The following is a 25,431-nucleotide window of genomic DNA, read 5'->3' on the forward strand; positions in this document are numbered from 1 at the left end:
TCTTCAGTGGCTCAAGAGGGACAACCTAGGGAGTCCGGGCTTGGCTTTTTTTTTTTTTTTTTTGTAACATGCGTGTGGTGGAATTAACAGTAGCCACGGAGGCGGCCGTTAACTGGTTTAAATCAGGATAACGCATCTATTGATCACTGACCAAAGAGGTGCCTACTGCGGAAACGTTCTGTTCCTTAGCCCTTCCTCCTCCTCCTCCTCCCCCCAAATCAAAATTCAAAATAAATAAATAAATAAATGAATAAATAAATAAAAGGAAAACCATTGCGCTCCTGCAATTTAAGTCTAAATTCTTGGGTCCATGTGCGAAAGATAAAATGAATTTGAATTGCTATTGGAAAAAATCAGGAATTGTATGAGATTTGCAAGAGCGAGTTTCTTAAACGGAAATTGAGTCCTATTTTGTGGGAAATTAGTTTTGCAGACTTTCTAAAAAAAAAAAAAATCTAAAACTTTTGTTCAGCAGCTGCTCCACTTTTCCCTGCAGTTTCAGACTGAGCTGGAACCTGCAGCAGTCTTTCGACGGTAAGATTTTCCCCCCTTTTCTGACATCTAATGCTTTTTTAAAATTGTCTTTAGCTTTAACTGTAACAATGCGGTCTTTAAAAAGAGAGTGGCGTCCAAAGCAGAAGTTGCTGCCTCTGTGCACTGGTCAAAACTTGATATTTCTTCAGAATAAAGGAAATATACAGTTACAACACCGATGAAATATTTTGTGCTTTTCATTGTGTTTATCGTTTCAATATGTGCTCTAATATTAAGAGAGAGGAGTACAAAGGAAACTCGGTGGCTGAACCCCTCTTGGGCTTGCCGACTCGCCGGGCTGCCAGCACAGGGGTGCGTGGCGGGGGTCCCCCAGCAGCAGGCACTGCCATGAGGCGACAGAGTTACCGGCGCGGTGCGGTGCGGTGCGCTGCGTCGCGCCCGCCGTGGCCCCGCCGGCCCTGGCCCGTCTCCCCGCCGGCGACGGCCCGAGGGCTGCGGGGGCGGGCGGCGGGCGGCGGGGCCGGGCGCGGGCGGCGCCAGGTGGGAGCGCGGGGAGCGGTGGGGCGGCCCCCCCGGCGGCCGCCCCGCTCCGCTCCGCACCGCACCGCACCGCTGCGCTCGCCGCCGCACCGCTCCCCGCCGCGGCTCGCCAACCTGCTGCTGCTGTCAGTCCGCCCGCCCGGGCCGCGGGGGCGAGACGCCGTCGGGGGGGCCGGGGCCGGGGCCGGGGCCGGGGGTGGGGGGGCAGGAATGCCAGGACCCCTCCTGCAAGGGCCGCCGCCGCTGAAGCCCTGACACCGCCACAGCTGCGAAGGGGCCGGGGAGGTCCCAAACCCAAGCCAGTGTAAAAATGCCTCTTTTTTTAATTCTAGGGGATGGCCGCACAGGATTTCTCGCACGGGATAAAAAAAAAAAAAAAAAAAAAAAAGTCAAATAAGTGAAGGACAATGAAGAAAGTGAGAGGGTGCGAGGGGGAGGGAGAAAGATTAGGTTTCCAAGAGAAATAAGAGACGGAGCCAAATAGCACTTTTTAGGGAGAGGTAGGACAGGCTCCAAAAGGTGAAGAGGAAAAAAAAAGAAGAACACAATAGCAAAGTTATAATGGCACGGCTAAGTGTTTGCCATTAGCTTCGTAATCAAACCTCAGTATTCGGGACTGTGCTTCCTTGGGCTCCTGAGTCCCCTAGTAAGTACACAAGTCCTGCATCAAGTGTTCTTATTACTTCTTCAGTAAGAGGTTTTAAGCACGCAAGAACTGGAAATACAAACCTCTGTAGAGCTTTATGCTTTCATTTTGAACTATCTAAGGAGAATGCAAATATAGGCAACTAATGTAAAGGCAAATAAACAATTTCAAATGCTTATTGAAATGATTCAAAAAGTTTCTGTCAGAGTTATCAGATAACTGTGGCTATACGATACCATCCTTTGTAAAAATTTATGACTTTTCAGTCAAAGAAAGCTTCAGTGTAAAGCTTCTCAGTGAAATAATTGCTGAAGAAAGTGTAAGCACTTATTACCTCTCAGTATTAATGATTGAATTCTTGTTCATATTATATCTTTTCAGAATGTGCGTTTGACCTACATGTGGTACAAAAGCATAACTTAAATCAATGCCAGCAAGTTTGCCCAAAGCTTGTAACATCAAGTGAAAAAATAGAATGTTTTAAATATATGAAAACAGTAAACCGTTTAACTCATAAAAACATCTGGAGCCAACACAGTTTGGAACATCATTTATATTTTCATGTATGGGCTAATATTTGCATTTGCTTTCTGTTTTTCCGGTTTGGTGATTTTTTAATTATTTTTTTTTTAAAACTTATGATTTATGGGGAAAGAGATCGTATAAAATTGACCTGAATGAACCAGTGTACAATGCCTCCTCTTCAGGACTTTTGTAGTCTTGCTTGTATTTTTTACGTTGGAGGCTGAAAGAGCCATCTTCCTGAATATTTATCAGAATGTAAGTAGGATTCTTGAACAGTTCTTTCTAGTGTGCAGTTTGCATATTGGCAATACGCATACCCCAGGAAAATCAGACAGATAGGCATACTTGGGGACCACTGTTTGAGTGGTATAAATTGTCATAACTTTGTTGAAGTCAGCAAAAAGATGGCAATTTACGCCATTTAAGAATATTTTCCTTACTGTCAAAGAGAAAGCTTACAAATATGAATTCAGTTTATTTTAGCCAAAGATTTTATTGTACTCAAGAGCCTACCAAAGCAAGAGGACGAGGTTTTATTGTACTGTAATTATGATCAGTTCGTATTTTTCCATGGCAATTTGGTGAAGGCAGGCATCATTATTTAACCTTAGAGTCAATCCAGATTCACAACAGATGTATGTTTATTTTCAGGCTTTTCTTTTTTTCCCTAAATTTTGCCTGTTTAACTCCCATAGAAGCAATATAATTCGTTTCTCTTGATACCTGTGCTGCAATGGAAACCTACAGATATAAGCAATAATAAAGCCTGAGGATTATGCATCATTTCAGAGATGCTTGAATGCCTTAACTGAAGATCCTTGCACAGAAAATGAATAATTTGTTGACTGACTTGTCAAAAATACTGAATCCCTGACTAGTTAAGAATGACGATAATCACATTTACCATTCATAAACCTACGGTATACCAGTATCTTCACTATACTTCACCATAAAAACATTTTTTGTGAGAAATTACGCTACCACAATGCGTACCACATAACTTTAACATTGCATTTCTGTGGTGTACTTCTATTTCACTCTTTTTAACATTTACATGTGCCATGGTTTAACACTTATCAGACATAATTTTTGCTTTAAAGACTACAACATATGTATAAAAACTTCAAGCCTGAATCCATATTTTCAGCTACTTCTCCCATATACATATGGATTGTGTTCTAATTTTCATGATCTCCAAGTATTACAAATTTTAAAGCTATGCCAGCAATTTAGTATATTACATAAAAGTTGTGCTGAAGTATGAGGCCCTCATTGAAAATGATTTACAAGTTTGCATTACATCATTAAAAGTTATTTGAATTGCCAGCCCACTCTAACCAGTAAAATACCTTATGCTTCCTTTTTAATTTAAATAAACCAATGAAATACTAAAATGCTTAATGTACTTGAGGCTTCACACCTGAACTATGATGTTTCAGGAATGCCTTTAGAGTTTAAGCTCTAGGAAACTTGCATTCTACATTAGATACTCAAAAACCCCAGAACAAGTTCTCTTCAAAACTTTGGTGTGTGTTTGTTTTAAATAGATAATTTATTTGCAAACTGAACCATCTTGCACAATACTATTTGTTTCCCAATCTGCATGTTATATTGCAATTTAACAATTGTTTCATTCTTTCTAGTATTATCTCCACTTAAGAACACTGAACTAAAAAACAGTTATGACAAGCCTTGTGGGGTACTTTAATAATACGTATCTTTCATTTGTATTTAGAAATGTTTTCAAAATGCATGAGCAGGCAAGTCAACGATGCCTGAAAAATATGTTTTCCATTTTGTTTTCTCCAGACCTTGACAGTTAGACACTACACTCAGTTCATTCTCCTATTAAAATTACTAATGTAATCACAGAGAAAAAAAAGAAAAGGGCTTGTATTTTTTACATGTATTCATTTTATTATTTGATACAATTGCATTGTGGATTTTGATCTGTATAGGTATTTGAAAGACATTTTACCAGAGTCCCCATTGAAAATGCAGACACGGTTGTGCACGAAAGAAAGGCAAAGTCTACTTTCAGCACTCTGTATTTTTGACAATCCTTGCTTCTTACTGTGCTGCGCAGTTAGTATTTTGCTGAATATACTTCGAGTTTTAGTCACCCAGAATAAAAAGTACAGATGATTAAAACCTTTGCGCTTCAAATGTTTTACGCTATGACTTACACCCGTTTACTGGGTAAATACACAGTATGCTTACATTACAATGACCGAAATAGAGAAAAAAACCCTACCATTACCTGAAATATTTATTGTCCCCTGGCTGACATTTCCAGGCCCTTGCAGGACCAGCAGCAGGGGGCATATTTCATAATTCTGCCTCCATTGGGGATGTTAGGAGAGTGATAAGTCACTAATCTTCATCACCTCCTTTACACATTAATGAATAAAATACTTTTCACAGTGTGTATTCCTAGTCATTTCTAATTTTCTCTGCTCTGGAGGCAGAAAAAGACATATATGCATATATCTATGCACCAAGGATAACTAACTACAAAATATCTAGGTTTTAATAGCTGCTGGGATTATGTCACTTACTTTGCAGGTGTGTTTGCTTATGATTTACAGTGTGATGAGCTCTAGACTTGGAGCAGAACCCCCTAACTAGCTAGTATTTGGAAAAGAAAGATATTCACTGCCCTGAAGAGCTCCAGCTCTATTCGTTTCACCAGTTTCACGTGGGAGTACTCCTGTGTTTTTACAGAGTTCTGTCTGCGTTCATGGCAATTTGCTTGACTAGAAGCATTTGCAGGATTGGAACCTTAATTAATAATAGCTGTAGGAAACAAAGAGCTAAAAATTGCATGTACTTTTTTTATACATAACTCCATCATGCTCCTCAAAGCCTAATATCAGATAACGCTAACAACAGATACTGGATAGGAGAAATTAAATACAATGTAACAATTGTTTGAAATGATCATTTTAGATTAAACTGTTTTTTTAGATACAGCTATTATGGCTTGTGAAAGAATGAGAAAATTAAAAAAAAAAAAAAAGGCAAGCTAGATTTCCCTAAAAAATACATGCCAAGAAGAGCTTTATTTGCAGAGCCATCACCAAAAGACAAAATTGTATCTGTCTCTAAGATTCTGATTTGGGAAACTATTTAAGTTTGCTGGTGTCAATGACACTATTGATATTAAAAAAACATCGGCAAGTTCTTAACTATCTTGAAGAAAGGTCCAAGTGGCATACTTTAAGCAGACTGACACCTTCCAAAAACATATTTGCATAAACTCATTTTTTTTGTTTTATTTCCCCAAAACAGAATGTAGCTTTATTGATGAGCTATGAATATATTATACGACTTCTTAAAATGAACCTTTCCAAGACATTTGTATTTGTTGTGCTTTATTAGTCATCACACTTGCATGTCCTTTGATACAATGCAGATAGGTCTCAGGATTGGTTCAATAAAATATTCCAGTAAGGGACTGTCTTTGATGCACTTTCACTTCATCCAAGTATACAGACCAGACTTTGGCATACTGAATCACTCTCAGAAGCCACATTCCTCTCTTCATCGATGCCTATCTCATATATTTCATTTAAATTAGATGCCCACAATAAAAGTGTGAAGCCCATTTATTCCTACCCCTTCTTTTCCAAACAAAAAGTGCCTAGCACCATGGGCTCAGTGAAGCTCAGCTGTACAGCAAAGAAGAGGTATATTATTTGGCATACTTTTTGGCTGACTGAGACACAAATGCAAAATACAGCACATGGGGACACTGTCTGGATTTGTGCAATTCCCTCATAGGCATTTTGTCCATGAACTTTACGCATTTGTGCATTTGAGCTGTAGAACGTATCACTTAGGGATTTAGATTTTATTTAATAATCCAAGTATATTTCAATACAAGATGGTTAACTAAAAATATTTTCCATTTAACTGTTTCAAAACGCCATGTGCAAGAGAACACAACAAAACGGAATTAACTCGTAACATATGCAACTCTTATTTGTGCAAGAGCAGTATATGCCCCTAAATACAGACAGCAGCATCTGGAGGCATAGCATGTCTCTAATGGAAGAGAAAGGCACGAGACATGTCAGCTTCTTGGCTATGTTACACTGAAAGCCGTGCCTTTTTCTTCATGATACCCAATACAACTCTGATTAAAACTAATAAAACAGACACTGTCCAGGTAAACTGCCTTGGAAGCATTTTGGATTTTCCTCTCATTAGCTGTAGGCAGTAGGATTAAGCTGAGATAGAAACTTACAATATAAAAAGAAACCTTATCTAAAGCTCTTTTATTTGAAACCATCAAGTCTGAATGAAAACTAATACCCCATGGTATGAATCATGCGTTCATAGTGCATCCAAACATACAAACTGCGATTTGCAGAAACAAGTTTTGTTGTCACCAAGGAAATTTGTAGTGCCTTTTTCTTATTACTGCTTTTTACCTCTAGTAGTATTACAAACAATGTATTCTTCATATACTTTTACAACTGTGATCAGCTTGGTAAAGACTCTGAAAACATTTTAGAGAAACAATTAATCCTTTAAATGTTTTACAAGATGAACTGTCTTCAGACTTGACCTTGAGAAGTGCTGAGTCCTTTCTTTTCCCCATCGACCTCGCAGGATCAACTTCATTGTTAGACTGTAACAGCAATTTAAAAAAGTGCAGCTAAAATAAATACTGTTCTTTGTGGTTACAAAAAAAAAAAACACCACTGAAAATTGCATTTTGAAACAAACTTGTATGAAGGAGACCTGGTGGATAAAACATTTTACTAATGCATTTTCAAATTTTTACTGCACTAAAATCATTAAGTGATCTGCCATAGAAGTTGAGATGTCTGATTTTAAATTTTCTTTCATTCATTTTTATCAGTTAATCTCCTCTGTTATATTCATAGTAAGCAAGGGAGAAAGTATGCCTGTCTATTGTAGTTATTCTTATTTGCAGAAAATACAAGTAGAAACTGAGAAACTGCATTGCTACAAAGATTTGTTTACTGAACTTCAAAAATCCTACCATGAACAGCATACTGGATGTATAAATACACATATGCATACACTAAAAGAGGGTGTTCAACCATGCAAAAATACGAACATACCTCCAGGCTCAAATCCTTAATGTACGATTAAAATAAATTAGGTTAGTGCCTGCTTTCTTTTAATAATAGTGAGAGTTCTTAGATGCATTACACAAAAATAGAAAGCCTCAACATTAAAGCAAATGAAGGAGCAGAAAAAGCTCTTTGCACAGATTACCAGACAAAGTTCTGACTTTGCTTCCTAGCAGAGTAAAATGTTTGGGAATGTATCTGATCTAACACACCCTATAAAACTGTACAGTAGTCCCTGGTACAACAGTGAGCTGTATGGAAGAAAAGGTCACATCCCAGAGTAAAATTCCAAGATTTCAGCCTGCGATCCAAAAACGCCTGTTTAATTTCTAAACCGTGAAGCGCTGTACCCATTTTGGAAAGCAGGTAGGTAGTCTTCACTTATACATGTACAGTAATCTCATTGTGTATGACCCCCTGCAGCTGTGGTAACGAGGCTTTTTTTTAAAACATACCTTGACTTGATGATGAGAATATTTTGCTCTAAAAATAAGTCTTATAGTGTTATATTTAATTTCTAATATGGCAGGCATGGTGTTTATCCAGGGGTGCATGCAGTAAGTTTACCCCGTGCAATTTGTAGTCAATCAGACCTTCCCAAATGAAGTCCCATAAATGTGAACATACATTGCTTGTTTGTTTTCTTTTTTTTTTTCCTCCAAGTTTCCTTTATTGGTATCATAATAGTATGACCCAAATATAAGGAAATAACCATATCATATTAAACACAGGAATACGCTTTCACAGTCGTTTATTGTGCATAGCTAGTAAACATTTCCTGGCAAACAATTTAGGGAGTCCATAAATTCCACCCTAACGCTACTTCCGTAGCTAGATGCAATGCACCATACACGAGGGTATTAGCTCAGTCTCTCTCATCCGGAATGGGTGGATTGGAATTGAAAAATCCCCACCCCCCCATTATAGCACCATATGTCTCGAAAGTCTATCCTCTCTCAGGGCAAACAGCTCCTCTAGATCCGCCTGATGGGTCACGACTAAAACGCTGCTGTCCCTCGCTATTTAATCTAACAGCATTTCTGAAGTAGCTATCAGGAGAGCACAACGAGCCAAGCATCCCTTTGGTGTTAGTGGCAGTTCCCCACAAAGAGAATATCAGGGATATGGAAAAGCAGAGGGAAAATCTACCACACCATGCCAATTTGTATGGAAATTTTGATCCTCAAGCTAGGGGTAGGGAAAAGAAGAAAGCCTCTCACTCCAGAAAATTGACACATGCTCATGATTCCCTGGTTCCTTATGTAACCAGTTAACCAGTGTTAGTAGACCAGCTTTGCAGCATCTTCAGAGGTACTGAGTCTATAAGAATTTCAAACAATTTTCTCTAGATATCTAATTTAGGTGTTTATAGATTGAAGGATTATTAGGGGAACGGTTTACTCACAAAGATTTTTGGTGGATTAGATTTCTGCTCAATCTTTTCCAGTTGTCTTTCTGCCTGTGTGTCAATTTATAATTGGAAAAAAAAAAATCCTTTAAATGACACTGAAACCATTTGGCATTTGAAAGAATTTGTGTGAGATGATCATGTTAAGGTAAAGTTCATATCGCTAATAGAAGAGAGTAAGATGACATATTTCCACCAGTTTTTGTCTTTATTACAGGTATACATTAATATCATTCCTATTACAGGTATTATTTCCAGATTATTTTGGATTGAAAACAAAGAGTTAGCAAAAATCTGGACTACTTCCAAGTTTCCAAAGACCAGCTCGCAAGCTCAAAGGGGTTCAGTCACCATGTCAATGTTCTGCTTTACGATCTTTAATTTTACGGGTTGTAATATTAAAACCTCTCCCCTGTACCCCTTGAATCAGAATCTGAGGAAGGGTTGTGTGACAACAAAGACGACTAAAGGTAGAAAGATTTTATTTCACTGGTCGTGGAAGTCTTTTTGGTTTTTAACTCCTTGCTTTTAAAATCATCTTTCATTTATTTATATCGAATAGAACCACTATTAAACAAATAGTCGTCATCTTAGTTACCAGCTTCATTATATATATTCGATAATCCATGTATATTATCATAGTCTTTCATCAAATGTGCCCTCCTTTGGAAGATTATTATGTGAACAACCAAAGGCTTTGGAGTAAAAAGTACGGTGGATTATTGCACCTTTTGAAACTAATTAACATGACCAGGACTTCAGGTCTCTAGAATTTCAGATTTTTTTCCTGTGTTCTTTGCCTACTGCTCGACAGCAGACTTTGCACAAGCATCCCTCATTTTCTGGCTACTCATCTTTAGACAACCTCCCTGTACTTCCTCCTAGTACTTCTAAGGCACTGAGTTCAGCCACGAGTCCTTCAGCGGTACTCTGAAGAGAAGTAGTTTGTGATCTGCAATTTGCTCAACTTATTGTCTGATGATGAAGCCCCTAATTCCTTTCCTGGACCAGGACCTCCGCCAGCTTCCTTTCATTGTGCACATGAGCAAACAGAGCAAGAAGAAAGATAACGCTCCGCTTGTTCAGCACAACTCCAGCAATCATTTTCTCTTTTATGTTTCCAGTGAATCTGATTGCTGGCAAAAGCTGCCAGAAAAAGACAAGTCTGATCAGAAAGAGCATGAACAGAGAAAGTCCAGTTTCCCAGATACGTAGCCACAAGGACTATTTTGTACTGGTGATAGGGTATATTAGTCACTGGGCCCGGTCAACCTTGGCCTCTCCCAAATCAAACAAGTGTTCCTGCTCATGTGGATGTCCCCTAATAATCATTTTGCTGTGAATACTTGTCTGATTGGCACAATACGCTATCTTCTCATATTTGGCATTATGCTCACGCATGGTTATATGGATTTTTTTCCTGACGCTCCTCATGGTACAGAATACCAATAACAAATTCAATTCATGTGTTTTATGTACATTAAATAGTAGGAAATACATCTGTGTAGAAAATGTAGCTAGTTCCTGTGTTTGCAGAGTCTCTCTGGATTTATTGTATTGAAGCCAAATCTATTGTTAATCCATTTAATACTGATTGTGTTCTTCAAATATGTTTGGTGTTTCCTTTCCAAACTGTCATATACGTAAGTCAGTTATTATACACTTACAAGGTACTGACATAAAATTGCTGAAAACAGGTTATATATTGTGTTCTTGCTGATAAAATACTTACAACCTCACCAATTAATTTTAGATGGTGACCAGCTGAATTATCAGTAATATTTTAATAGGATCTCTGTGGCTACCTTTGCCCTTTTGCATCAGGTGCTGTGCACTGAACGGGACAGCTTTTCATCTAAGTAGGCAAGATAAAGGGTAAAAGAAATGAAACTGGATCATTATAAGGCAACGATACCTAAAATTAGAAAAGTATACTGTAGACATGCAGTTCAGGCCTGTTGTTAAGAATAGTTTGCTTACAACACAAGTAGAAATGCAATATTCCTCTTTAAAAATGTTTCTAGGGAATCATGTAGCAAGAATTAGGAGATGCATTTCCCTGAAAGCATTCTTACTTAATACCATTTTTTAATAGGTTTCACCCTCTTAAAGAATGGGATTAAATCAGGGTGAGGTAATTGGGAGTTATGGTCCAGTTAGTGAACTTTACCATGAAGCTAGTGGCAAGTTAAATCATTATAATATGGAACAGCATTTTGTGAAGAAAACTGCTGGAAGTCTAACAGTTTGAGTGCTACTGACTTCAAAGAGGCTGGATTTCAGACCCAATTTCCAGAATTTTATAATTTGTTGTAACTGTAGCTGCATTTCCAGCATGTTATGTATTTCTGCTTAAAGCACTGAAGTGAGCAATCTGCATATGACACTGTAAATAAACAGAGGCTGCGAGAGAACACTGTGAATCCAGGTTCAGACTTTACTCCTACCAAAAAAACCCAGACGGTTCCTGTACTTTAAATCTTTCACACCTCTCAGTAACTGTGTCAATATTTTTAAAACCACACTCTATTATGAAGCAATAATTCAAATTGTAGTTGTATAAGACTGACATGTTCTATCTCACCTTTTATGCCTCGTTTGAAAGATTCTCACTGCTGTCACATTTAAATAATAATTTTAAAAGTCTGTATTTCTTCCATACAGGTCATGAAATATCTTAACATGGAAAAAATGTTTATGGGGTATGGAATAATATTAACATGAGCTGGAAACTTCAGAGTGTCCATAATAAAACATCAGCTACATTAAACAAATAAAAAATGGCAATTTCCCTAACTGCGTCCAACACGGAGGAATTCTCTACTAGACTTTGGTGTGACAGAGGAATCAGAGAATTAAAAATTAATTGCTTATGTGCACATAGCTACAACTTGATTAAATTTGTTATGAGCAAATGAATTAAAATCCAATATTTATATTTGTTGGTATAAGACAGTCAGCTTTTACAAAGTTGACAGTAAGTGTGAATGAGTTATTTGGAGAAAGTATTAAAGGAAAAAAATTGATTGACAACTTCGATCTGCTAAAGGTACTGTAAAGGACACATCAAAAAAGTCACAATCAAGGAAAAACCTCCTACGCATTTGTTGAAAATAATAAAATTACTTTGTATGTGAAGGCAGCTATGAAAAAAAGAAACAACAAAAGGGAGGAGCAGAGAAAAATGTAGCAATTAATGTAAATTAGAAGTTGGGAATTATAGAGCATTTTTAAAGAAAGCCAAAGGTCACAAAGATAAAACAGAGATAAAGACAATATGAAGACATTTATAAATTATATTATGAACAAAAAATCCTAACAATTGCCTTGCACCATTATTAAATGGAAATTACTAAGACTTTTTGTAATAACATTTTTTAAAAACGGCATTCTCAAATACTTTTCTTCTGTATTTTGGGAAAAAGTCAAGTGATGTATTCATATCAGATGATTATGATGAAGCTCTATTTCAGTAGTAGTGCAGGAGAACGTTAAATAGCAGCTAATAAAACCAGACATTTTTAAAATCAGTAGACCTGAATAATTTGCATGGAGGTATTTTAATACATTTGGCAGAGAACCTGTCTGCACGGTTAGTGAGGATTTTTAGTACGTCTTGGAGAAGTAGGGAGGTTCAAGAGAACTATGCAAAAATTTTTGTGAATAGTTAGGAAGAATAAATGTGATGACCTAAATGTCTACAGGCATTTCAACCTCACATTGATCTCAAGCAAAACAAGGAAGGGCTTCTAGGAATATTAGTTCATTTTAATCAAAGCAGTGAGAACAGAAGTTCATGGAAAATTATCTTGCCAAAGCTAACTAGATATCGTTTAATAAGAGTATATATTTGGTAGGATAAAGGTAATTTTAGTAATATTAAATATGCAGAGGAATTTTAGAAAGTCTTTTAGTTGTTAATCATAATATTTTGATGAAGAAAAAAATTATTAAAATCAATATTGTACCTATTAAATAGAGTCAAATCTCAGTCTCAAGCATATAGTATGTGGGGAAAAATAATCAGTGGTGTTTAATGGTGACCCACAAATGCATAGCCCTGTGATACTTTTTTTCTATCTGTGACTTTTTTATCAATGATAAGAAAACATATTTAGAAAGTTTGCATTTGAAATGATTGGAAGATTAGTAAATATAGAGCAAGCCAAGTCACTGTGGAACCCAGATTACTCAGGAAACTGGCCACAGTTAAACCAACTGTAAATTTTGGTCCAGACAAACATAAGACACTGCTCTAATAACAAAGACTATATGTCACTGCTGCAAGGTAGGGACCCTGCCCACAGATTGAAGTCAGTCTGAAAAAGCCTGTGGAGCAGATAATCAGCAGGGAAGAGCTGTGAGTACAAGAGGGTAGACACGGATCTGATACAACCCATGGGCACATCACCAGAGAAATATATAATATGGTTGTGTTACCTCTGTCCTTGGCACGGATGCAACCAGTTCTGGAAACACTGTGTCCACAATTCAAGAGAGATTGTTGAAAAATTGGAAAAGGTTCAGAGGAAAGCAACAAGAACGATGAAAGGATTGGAAAACATTCCTTGTAATGAAAGATTCAAGAAGCTCAATCTATTTAGGTTATCAGAGAGACGTTTAAAAGGCTACTTGATCACAGCTTATAAATAACTATGTGAGAAACAGAAATTTGATAACACTGGAGTTTTCAGTCCTGTGACAAAGGTATAACAGAAGCCAGTGGTAAGAAGATGTAGTTGGAGAAACACACTGGAAAGTTTAAATCAAGATCGAATGCTTTTCTACATTAAAATCACACACACACACACACAAAAAAGGGTAATTCAGAAAAGTTCTGGTGCCCCTTACACAGGGGGGGTAGACTGAGTAGATGACCATAATAGCCTTTTAGTTTTATAGGCCATGAATCTACGGCTTCAATTGCAGGCTTCTCTGCTCCGTATTTTCTTACGCCATCACTGGGCAGATCCAACCAGTGCGAAGTTAATCGGAACCAGGTGGAGCCTGCTTTTTGCAGCACAAGGGAGCTTCCCCCTGAAGCTACATTGGATAACACCAGGATTTGACTGGACTGAAGGAATTAATAGAGTACGAAGAGCTCATGTCTATCGTATTGACGCCTATCCTTTCTAATTATTGCAAAATGTATTGATATTTGAGTGAGTATAAAACTCTGTCTTGAGGGGTGAAATGCGGTAAATTTTATGGCAAAGTGATTTTAACCCACACACACCTTATCGGCTCCAGAGAAATAAAAGGAAATAGAAAATTATGCCAAAAACACAGAGCCCTGTTTAAGTGAGGCAGAGTACAGGAGAGAGAGCTAACTCATTTCGCCTGACTTTTGTGCTCTTGAGAGTAGCATAGGTCTGAAAACTTTCCTTCAACCACAAAAGTTTCTGAATTAACATTGTCGTTAGGAAAGACTGCAGGAGGAGGTGGAGCAACAAAGGAAAGAGAAATGCTAACGGAAAAAACACATATAAACAACATACCATATGTAGGACACTCACCATATGCCAGCCTCACTTTTTTTCTCTCTCTCTAATGTGGTCCAATAATTCCAGTCATGTAGAGGGTTATTCACACTGTCTACTTCAGGCATCTGATTTAGGTGCTTTGAATTGCGGCTGCCCCCCCTTGCCTACAGCCCCCCGGCACCTCTGTCTCTCTGCCAGCTATGCAGGGAAGCACAAACACCCAGGTTTAGTTCTTAAAACTGTGCCTAAGTTAGATAGCTAAGTTAGCCTAAAGCTGTTGTATAAATACCACTCTTTCCTATTAAATTTAAAAAAAAAAAAAATCATTGCTATGGAAAAAATTACTTGTTTAAATTACAGGGATATAAAAGTGCAAGAAAGTTTACAAATTCAAGGCCAGCTCCTTAGCTGGTACAGTTCATCTACTGGCATTCAAATAAACAGACCAATTCCCATTTGCCCTGGCAAAAGTGCAGCCTTCAAGTTGGTTTTACAAACCAAGTCGGCCACCTGATTCTGCTAGGTAAAGCACATACGTTTTCATAAAATACAGAAAAGAACATTTTACAATGTAACTCCATTAAGAAAAAACCTCAGAGGGGAAAAAAAATAAAAAGAAAAAGTTGTGTAGGAAATGGCAGCTACTGCAGTCTGCAGAAAGCACTTCTCATAAAAGCAGAGAAAAAGTGGTGAGAGATCAGCATCAGGCTCAATAACGATTGAAAATAATGTCTTTTTCTAAGGAAGTCTCTTACTTCCCTTCCTAAATAAATAGTCATTTTATTTAAAAAACATTCTAAATGCTTTAATGCCTCATATTAACTCATAGCCTTACTATATACTTCATTTTTATCGTGTGGTACAGCAGCACACTGAAGTAAGCAAAGTGTGCGGATCTCAGCTCAGTACAAAGCTAGACGTTTCACAACAGCAGAAAGGCAACTTTGCATAAATATTGTTGAAAGACAGTGAAGAGAGAAGAGGAAATTCTGCATCTTTGGTGCAAGGTCTTTAATGCTAATATATATCAAAATGCTGTGTATACTCCTGGAACCCTTCTGTTAAAATGTCTCTAACTCTAGGGACACATTGTATGAGGCAGTTATGCACCATTTAAATGTGAAAAATGCACACTTTACTTGGAAAAAGATGTGTGATGTGAAGTGTTTTTAAGAATAATTGAATGATTTTGTGATTCATTAAATGCTTTTTCCTCAGCAAGCAAGTAATGGCTTTTCCACTAAGCACCCAAAGGGTGAAAAGTCAAACAGTTAGAAGGAGTAAAGCATCCTTAGAAAGAGGATCATTTACAGTGCTTTTTGTTTTATTCCTTATCTCTTTTTTGTTCCAAGAGGAACAGAAGAAAGAGGGAGCAAAAAAAGAAAAGGGAGTAACTGCATGTAGGAAATTAAAAAGATTGAATGCTGGGGACAAAAGGGTATGTGGCAGTTGTCTATTCTTCGGTTTAAGAGGAAATAGAGAAAAATTGTGGCACCTAAGGTTTATTGAATATGACTTCACGTACATATCCCTGCTGAGACCATGGGATCAGTTCTTTTATGGGAGAGAAAAAAAAAAGAGCTGTTTTCATATACCCAATATATCTTTAAGCCAAAGTGTAAATCTTCAGTTTCTTTCCCTTTTTTTTTCTTTTCTTTTTTCTTTTTTTTTTTTTTTAATCTAGGGAAACAATACACACCTTGACTGCTGCAAAAAAGATCTCTGGCAAAATCACAAGACGCCTGCTTAAGTAATACCCAAAAGGTAACTCCATGCATTCCACTGGCCAGAAATAATTCACAGCACGATGAATCCACAAGAAAGTCAATAGCATATTATAACGCTCTTAGGGGAGCTGTAGCTGTAAGAGCAATGTGAGGCAATGCCTTAGCATGAGCTATCACTTTATATATGTGCTGTATACATGATCATGAATTATATTACAACATTTGACACGCTATGGCTTTTGATCTACTGTGACTTATGACCTCTGTCCTATTGTGACCTTTATGCCTAAACCTGTAGAGAATAGTTCAAACAATAGCACACACATGATAGATGACACTTAGATAGGATAAAAGTGTATAAGGAATATAAACACTCCTGCTCAGGGCAATAGCTAGCCAAAAACTGCCAAAGATTAGGAAGATACTTCCCCTGGGATACAATATTACGAATTTTCTTGCACCTTCCTCTGAGGCACCTGGAGCCAAGGATACTAGCCTAGATGGACCACTGGTCTGATTAGGTATGGCAGTTCTAATATTTCTGTGAACATATGCTAGTGTGGAAAAATACAGCTTATACAGTTAATAGAAAGTTCTGCATAAGACAGCAAGGAATTTTTGATCAGTGATAAGATCCTTGTGAGCTTTCAGCTGAAAAGCCAGTTGAACTTTGTGTAGATCCTGTTTCCACCCAGACCAACTGTGATTTTCAGCTGATTTCAGTGGGAGCAGAAGGAAAGCTGCAAAGAAGCCCCATGTACTCTCTTGGATGGGGGAGCACTCAGACCCCACAAGCAACTACATTTTAATTAAAAAAAATATAATCCCTGTAGAACTGGGGTCTCATGAGATTTTCCAGGTAGCCAGGGTTGGCTCTTACTTCCCTCCACAGGAGGGAGAATTTGAAGACAGTCTTTTACAGCTCATCTTTATCAGCCCCTGCTGCTTCTCTGTTTTTTAACAGTTATTTGGTTAGCCCGTTCCAGCAGCTTCCTGCTGCAATCTTGGACTCCAAATATTGGCTTCCTGATCATCAGGTACCTGGCTCCACAGAACAGTCCAGGGACCAGGCATTCAAATACAATTAAACTGCTCTCCAGAAGAAAGCTGGAGAGCAAGTAGTGTTGGCATGCTGCAGAAAAGCAGGAAGACAAAGAATCAACTGACAGTCTACATGGCAAGAGACTGGAGTCTTTGGCTAAAATGTGGAATTATATTGCATCTTGGAAAAAAAGGATGGACAAAAAAAGCAGCCATGGAATGAAGGTATCCATAAGGCTTTGGCTGGAAAAGTTTTCAGCATTTTTCAACAGCTGGATATAGGCAAATTAGTAAAACTTTGATCATAAATCATATTTTCAATATTGTTGCCAGAACCTTAAGACCTGAAACTTACTATCCTTTCATAAAACTTAAAAGCTATAGCTTCTCTGTACCATGTATAAATGTCAATTTATTTAACTAAACTGATTTAAAACGAAACAAACAGAAAACTTTTTCTGGGATAGACTTTGAGCTGTGCTAAAACTAAATTTATTTCAGTACGACCCTCATTGATTAGTTAAAGCAAAACAAGCCACTGAACCTGTAGCCAGGCCTCATATAGCAGGATTTATATTTGTTTGAAAGAAATCTATTTTAAAATCCAGGAAAGATATGCTGATATGGCTAGGTCCTATCACCCTGGTTAGCCCACTTCTCAGCCCTGTGGGAACTCTGCTCTTGCACCGCTCTGTGGAGAGGGTGGAAACCTGTGAGTTCGGCCGGCAAAGTCTGCGGCTGCCACATGCGTGACTGCCCTCTCGGCTGGCTGCAGATCGGGAGGTAATTCTGGAGAAGTACGTGGAATTTACACTGAAGAGAAAGCAGTGTAGGACAGAAAGATAATGTATTAAGCAAGGCCTAGAGATTGGCAAGCCGCCCTTTCTGGTGGAAAATTTACACATGGGCAAGCTATTAGTACTACCTCCTTCATACAACAAAACAGATGACCCCCAGCTTAAACAAGCCTCAGGTGGTGCCTGCCACCTAAACATGCCCTTGGATATTCCTGATGTGCTGTTCTTGATATGTTGGGGGGGGTGATGTGAAGTGGTGTTTGGAAGTGAGACGTTGCAAATGACAAGTTGGATGGACTGGCTTTTGCTGCTGTCCTCTCATGGTACGTGCTGTTATGGGGGATAGATACAAAGTTTGCCAACTTCCTCTGTCTTAAATCTAGCGAAAGCAATATTACAGAAGCTAGACAAACTGTAAATAAAGCCCATTTGGGAATTTAGTAAATTTTTCCTGAAATATTTCTGTTCTCAGAAGTAGAACTAGATATTGTTGTGCTGGCTAAATAACACAGCAGCATTAGTGGTGAAAAGATTAGGCATCCTGAACTGAGATTTATCTCACGTAACTTAAGCCATTTGTAGCCTTAACGACAATAGACAAACTTACAGTTGGCAATGCAGGTACTTTAAAGCACAACTCATCGGACTTATGGTAGGTATCTACTTTATATAAGATTGAGCCACTCCCTAGACTCTGCTGACTAAATCTCCAAACAGCTCTTGGTAGCAGAAGAGAGGCCAATTGTTTTCAGTCCATTCAAGGAATACTGCTGTCACCAGAGTCCCTAGAAAAGACAACACTTCTCTCACTGTTACACTACCATAAAACAAATCTATAAATACGTGGATTGTCACTACATCCCATCGAAAATCTAGCTAAGGGATTGAACTGTACTATTAACTAAATATATAAAAAAGCACATGGGTTGTAAAATAATAGGCTGTCAGCAGTACATGCCAATCTATTTAGCATGAATTGAGACAGAGATGCATTACAGAGAGAAAGCTGACACCACTGGAGTTTCTATTCCCCCTATGACACTGAGCACGAACCTTGCCTCCAGACCCTTTGTCTTCACACTTCTCTGACATTGTTCCTTTCCCTGTGTTCCTTCTGTCTCTCTGCTTGTCAAATTGTTCCTCAGACACCTGGGCTTTTTTTTGATAGATTTCCTAGCCAGTGCTTTGGAACTATGCATTTTTGATCTCACAGATGTATGAACCAAGACATTGTATTTAGTTTAAAGAAAAAAACCATCAAAATTTAGTACATATTCAGAACAGAATCAAATGTTATAATCTGTTTCCTGGAAAGTAGTTATGCTGTGCAAATAGAGATTTTATTTTTTCAAGACAAACCAGAAAAAAAACCCTGAAAACCACAACGGATTCTGGTTGAACCAAAATGCATTTTTTTGTTTTCTCTTGCCCAATGTGATGCATTGTACACAGCATTCCATTGATGCAAAATAGTTTATTTTCATGGATATGTACCAAAAGCTGAAGAAACAAAGGGTATGATTCACCAAACTGAAGGAGGAACCACACGCTTAATTTTACTCAGAATCAGAGCTGCCGTTCGTGCCAGGTGAGAAGTGTGTTTGATTCCCTTTTTATCATGTTAACAGAAGTTAAACCTGTATTAGCCCTCTTCAATGCCCCCTCTTAAAAATGCCTTTGTTACTGATGGACAAGGCAGCAGCTAATGTGATACCAAATACCTAGAAATAACAGATCTGTGGAAGTGCAGGTCAATAAACTGATTTTGTGGCAGGAAAATGAGTTAAAGCTATAATAAAAAGTAAAACTGTTGGATAAATAAATGACATAGGTAATTCCTTAAACAAATATAAGGACAATGATAACTCTTACTTGGTTTTTTACAAGATCTTTCACTAAAACCTCTTAAAAAACCTCAACAGCCTTGTGATAAGTGAGAAGGTCTTCTTATCTTAACTTGCTAAAGGGACAAGACAGAACTAAATGGTTAATTTTCAAATTAGAAGGAGGTCCCAGAACAAAGAAGCAGCAGGATAGACATCTATGGAATCATGAATGGTGTGAAAAGGGTAAATAAGGAACCAGTTTTTCTCCTCCACTTTAGGAACTAGTGGGAATTAAATGAAGGAAGCAGGTACCAGCTCCAAAATGATCAATGAGAGGTAGTTCTTCATACAAATGGAACAACAGAAGTTGTGGACGCTAAGTTTGCCAAGGTCACCAGCTAAACTCATGGCAACAACCAGTGACTATTAAGCATAAGACAACACTTTGGATCAAAAAGTTCCTGAGCCACTGTTGGAGATGGAGTCGTTTGGGGAAATATCAAATATTTGCTTGTTGGTTTGGGTTTTTTCCTTCACTTGCCCTTTAACATCTATCTGTTGCTGTCCATTTTCAGTCGTGTGTTACTGGCCTGCAGAATCTCTGGTAGAATCCAGTACCGTTTCTCCCTGGGCAGTGCCTAATCTCAGGAGCTTTCCTACTCTCTCTGGATGACACTGCTGCACTCAGTACAGAACACAGAATGTGCAGGAAACTTGACTGAAAGTATAACACCAAGGTTAAAAAAGAAAAGAGCAATGAAGAGTTAAGGTGGGTTTGGTTTTCCTCTTCTCTGTACAAGATGATGAATGAAAGGTTCCTGACTGACTCCTTATATATGTCCAAAGTGTCCATAAGAGTACACCACTATCTGAAGGTGATTATTGTCTGCATAGACACAGACAGACCAGGGCTGGCATGTTTGGATCCAGAAGAGTAATTAGCTCAGGCATATTGCAGGCAAACACTGATATATTACTTGTACGGCCACTTCAAATCCGGAAGCAGTGTAAGCTCATTTCCATAACGCTGCACCCCCAGGGCTACTCAGACCCAACTCAGATGTCTCAGAGATATATTTCTGTTATGGAGAGTACTCATAAACTATAGCAAGAAAGTGTGCATGTACTGAGTCTACTCCACACTGAGTATAGCTGACACTGAAGTGGCAGTAACAGTGCTTTTAAGACTGAAGGCCTCGAAAGGCTCACCTTCCAAATAACCTGACACTGCACACAGCAAATAATACCCTGGGGCTGGTGCTGCACCCCAGTGTAAGGAGCCCGGCTGCCGTGCAGCGCGCCGGAGAGCACCAGCTCTGCAGGAGACACCTCAGTCACGGGTTTTATTACCGTGGCTCGGAGCTGGGCAAGCTCAGCTTGAGCCATCTTCACAGCTCTCCACTCGATCTTGGCCATAACATGACTCCCAATGCCCATTTATGTAGGTTTGTGAAAAATTTTTAACACTCCAGCCCTTTTAATTGTTATTGTGAGATTATAGGAAGTTGTTGGTTTAGACTTCTCATTTTTCTCGGTCTCATTTATCTTTGATTGCTGATAATCCTAAACTTGTTACAACACTTCTGAAGTAGTTTTCTATGTGGAAGAGAGAGACAAACTCCTTTTCATATAGGTATTTTAGGAGCAGTTGAGACAGGGTTTTATTTTTTTAAATTTTTAGAAAAGCAGTTCCGCTTGTTTGACCAGAGTAGCTGCTCCTAAGCTCACATGTGGGCAAAGAGCAGAGTGCCATCAGCACCACATTTTATTCTATGTAAATGCTCACAAAATGGAGGAAGTGGAAGTGATGAATTAAGTGAGAAGCTTTTGTTATGATTCTTTTAGGTTTTAAGGGTAAAAAAATTGAGAATGGATCTCCTTGGAGAGGAAGGAGAGAGAATGGTATATCTAAAGGACGCAATCTATCATCCTAAACATTGGTAAGTGACATTTCCTTAGGCAGCTGACATCTAAATATGTCTGGTTTTTTCAGCTTGTACTGGTAGAAGAAAGAAGGAGTCTTATGCCCCTCATTTTCAAAAAGGATATCCACAATTCAGTGAGCATAATTTGGTACACAAGCTACTGGTAGAGTTGTATTTAGCATACTCAGCTACATAGCATTTTCCTGTGTGGATATTTTGGGAAGAAAGGAATTTGTTTATTTTCATGTGTGTTTTTCATGGTTTTTATTTAAGATGCCTGTGATGTGCTAGAAAGTATCATGTGCATAGAGGAACTGCAGCCCTTCCTGTAAATTCAACAAACTGGTATTTGCTGAAAGCAACCTCTGAATGATTTACTTTTTTCACAAAGGGAGGTGAAGAGTAGGAGAGGGGTGGGAAAACAACAGATTTTTTAAATTATATTAACACTCACTACCTGCAAAAGCATTTGTAGAGAGTTACCCAAATCTCTTGTGGGAATTTCAGCGTAAGTCCAACACAGAAATACACCAGAAAGGAATGACTAGTCAATTGGGCTACGGGCCAATCTCAGCTACAACTGTATGGTATCATAAAACACCTTGGCCCCTTCCACAAGAAGAAATAATCAAGTCTCCATGATACTGTATTCCTGAGGAATGTGGTTTTTCCAGATAATTTTCATTTTCTGAGTCACTGTTAATTTTCTTCAGGCCCATGTACAGTTCACATTCCTGTTAGAAAGGGCAACACCTTAAGAAAGTACTGAGATGGCCAGAAAGCAATAGGAAAAGAATGCTAAAACCAATTACTTCCTCCAAAAGACACCTGCAGTTGTTTGGGTGTTTTAAAAATATGACAGGTTAGATTTAACCAGGAGGCTCTGAGAGCCAACCAACACTCTCTCCTTGTTTTCCTCTCCAGCGTGGAGCCAGAAGATCCCTAGACAAGTCCTGCCAGCAGCTTGCACCACTGCTCCACTCTGTCCTCTTTGAGACTCTGTCCAACTGGGAGCAAATATAGTGTCTTGTTACTAAAGTTACTGCTTTAAGACTCACCACCATTGACAAGTCAGTAAAGCTCCCTCCCTATGATTATTCTAACCACACAAATTTATCAGAAAAAAAGACCTATATATTACTACATAAAGTTGTTCCAGCAATTACTTTAATTAAGTGATTAAGAATGGGCACAGTATTATCTTCCATATGTTATTAGAATGCACAGTAGTAGTCCAATGCTTACAAAGATTTACATTTGTGTTGGAATAATATTCATGAACTGGGAATTAAAAATCTCACTCAAACGTGCCTTCACACAGTGGGCCAAATAAAGCAAAGTTGTTCAACAAGGGACTTCTGTGTTAGAGACCTTGAAAATAATGACTTAACAGTATGCTAACTTGTTGAAAAGAATCTCATCAGAGGTCTGTCCAGCTATGACATGTTATGGATTTACTTTGGACTGAGCCAATGGGCTGAGGTATGCCATCGAGATGAAGGAATACAACTTGAAAGATATATATGTCTGTTTTAAGTAGGAATGTTCATTCATTAGCTCACTGCTTCATTCACGGAGCTGTGCACAAACTGCTGCACAAATGAATGATTCAATACAGACGTCTTTAATACACCACATAGCAGTAACGAGCAAGGTACTTGCCATCATGACTCTCCTGGTGAGACAAGGAAGCAATTTCTTCATGGCTGCGCTGGGAGGCAGAAGCCTTGAAATGGAAGAATACAGGCTATACTGGGCAAAGTATTCTTTAACCAAAAGTGATCTGTATGTTAATATGCTTACAATCCTCCCTCATGTCTTCAATGTTACGAATTTATTTTGGGGGAGCAAGGGACAGAAGAGATGAGTCCTTTCAAGGTCCAGGCTGAGCAAAACTGTCCAGAACAGCAGCTCCAGGAGCCACTGAAATAATATACAAGCTTTCACGGTGCAAAGTATGCTAAAGTGGGTCACACAGTTTATTTCCAGATGCTCCTACCCTCGGAGTATTTTCTAATGATATAGATGAAAACTTTTAAAGACTTTCTGTATGAGGCCAAATCTGTACAGAAATGAGCAAAACTTGTGCAGAATAATTTACTGGGATGTAAAAACAGAACAAGCAAACAAACAAAATCACATAGTCCCTGTATTTAGAAATGAAATTACTAAATTTTCACTGTTAATGAAGTAACTTACCAAAGTTCACAGAAAGCCTTTTTTTCCCTTGGAAAGTTTCCAAGCTCAAGAAATTGTCTAAATAGAGGAGAAAGTTTAACAAATACAAAACATTGGCAGAAGTGTAAGAGGAAGCAGAGAAAAGCCCAAACGATGTAAAGGACAAAAGCTTTCAGGTAAAGAGTTGTGAAGTGGCTGCCTATTTGAAGGAGCTTTCAATTTTAACAGTATCTTTTTGTTGCAGTCGTTAAGTGTCTGTAACTAAGATAGATTGTCAAGAAGTCATTTTGGTCACCAGCCTGAGAAGGACATATGTGTTTTACTAAGAGGGCTTGAAATATAAACAGGGGCATATTCTCAAAATGAAGCAGAGCATAAAAACATATACGGTTTTGGTAACTAAAGAGAAGGCTGCCTGTTACAGTAGAAATGAAGACAGTGCTTTACATAACATTATATAAGGACTTGAGCCAACAGAGCTGCATTTTGGCCTGTATGTATAGAATACAAAATATAATGCATGTTTGAATCTATGTGCCTTCCCAAAGATTACTAGATAACACTAAAGGATTTATGTTTCTTAAATGAATATACATGCCATTGCCGCAATACAGCATTTTCTCTTCATAGACCTTAACACTTTCTTTTAGGGGGAAAAACAAACAAAAGAACCCCAAAGACTTAATGCCTTTAGTCTTGCAAAATATTGTAGCCGTTAATACACCCATTTAACAATAGAGTAGAATGAAGTGCCAGTGGAGAACCTGATTTAAGAAGGACAGAAGACCATAAACACACATGATATATTTGTATACTTCTTTCAGTCAGACCCATCTGCACTCCAGCTCTTTTTAGAATAGCTAAAGAGTAATTCTCTGTGCCTTTTTGGTGCATACAACAACTGTATATCAAATCCAGTATTTTTTGTAGTGGTCACTGTGTTTGATTTGCATGCTTTAAACTTATTTCAGACTCATAATTAGCAATTACAAAGCAAATTAGACAAAACTGTACCCAGCAAAAATTACTTGAATTGGACAAAGTAAGGAAGTTAGAGGCAGGCTTAGTATCAGAAATATGGTCTTTTAATTGTCAGCTATGCCTTAAAAACAGTCATCCTATTTTCTGTCTTTTAACATCATTTTCCCTTTCCACTGTATTTTTTATTGTGATAGTGGTATTTGGAGTACACATGTGCTGTCGTTTTTACCACAGTGTACCTTAGTTACTTTTTCCTGACTGATTTTATAGCCAGGAGATACCTTTTGGTCTTCTAACTTGACCTGCTATATAAATCAGAGAACAGGACCCAGCAATTTCTGCATCAGCCATAATATCTGTTCTAGACTGGGTGTCTTTCTGAGAGATATGTTACAGCTCAATTTAAGAACTTCAACAGATGGAAAATCCAGCACATTGCTATGTCAGAATTTGTTCCAAACGTTAACTACTATCACTTGATATTTATGCTCTGTTTCCAGCTCAGAATTGTCAAAATTAAATTCCAGTAGTTCCATCTTTATTATTAATTGGATAATGATCAAGAAACAATAATAATTAAAAATTAACAATTAATTTTAAAGACTTTATCAGTTAACTAAACAGAACTGGTCAAGAACATCTTTTCTATGAAAGGTCTTACAGACTGTGATAAACTCTCCTTCTAACCTTGAGTAAATTGAGCTTCTTTAGTGTCTCAGTGTAAGGCACATTTCCCAGACCTCATACCTTT

At 38.1% G+C, this 25,431-nt stretch overlaps 1 long non-coding RNA gene across 5 annotated transcripts in view; it reads left to right on the plus strand.

Moving 5' to 3' along the window:
• Positions 1-491: 491 nt before the first annotated feature.
• Positions 492-25,431, plus strand: part of LOC142041374 (uncharacterized) — a 37,868-nt gene continuing 12,928 nt past the window's right edge. For 3 of the 5 annotated variants that reach the window (XR_012653437.1, XR_012653449.1, XR_012653439.1), the window contains exons 1-3: positions 15,638-15,969; positions 20,172-20,365; positions 21,442-21,536. This is a non-coding gene — a long non-coding RNA (uncharacterized LOC142041374). Of the gene's footprint in view, positions 535-15,637; positions 15,970-20,171; positions 20,366-21,441; positions 21,537-25,431 lie in introns of those variants that run through there. The other 2 variants (XR_012653438.1, XR_012653440.1) reach the window with 2 other exon arrangements.

This window comes from Buteo buteo, chromosome 2 (assembly GCF_964188355.1).
Source record: "Buteo buteo chromosome 2, bButBut1.hap1.1, whole genome shotgun sequence".
Taxonomy (NCBI): domain Eukaryota; kingdom Metazoa; phylum Chordata; class Aves; order Accipitriformes; family Accipitridae; genus Buteo; species Buteo buteo.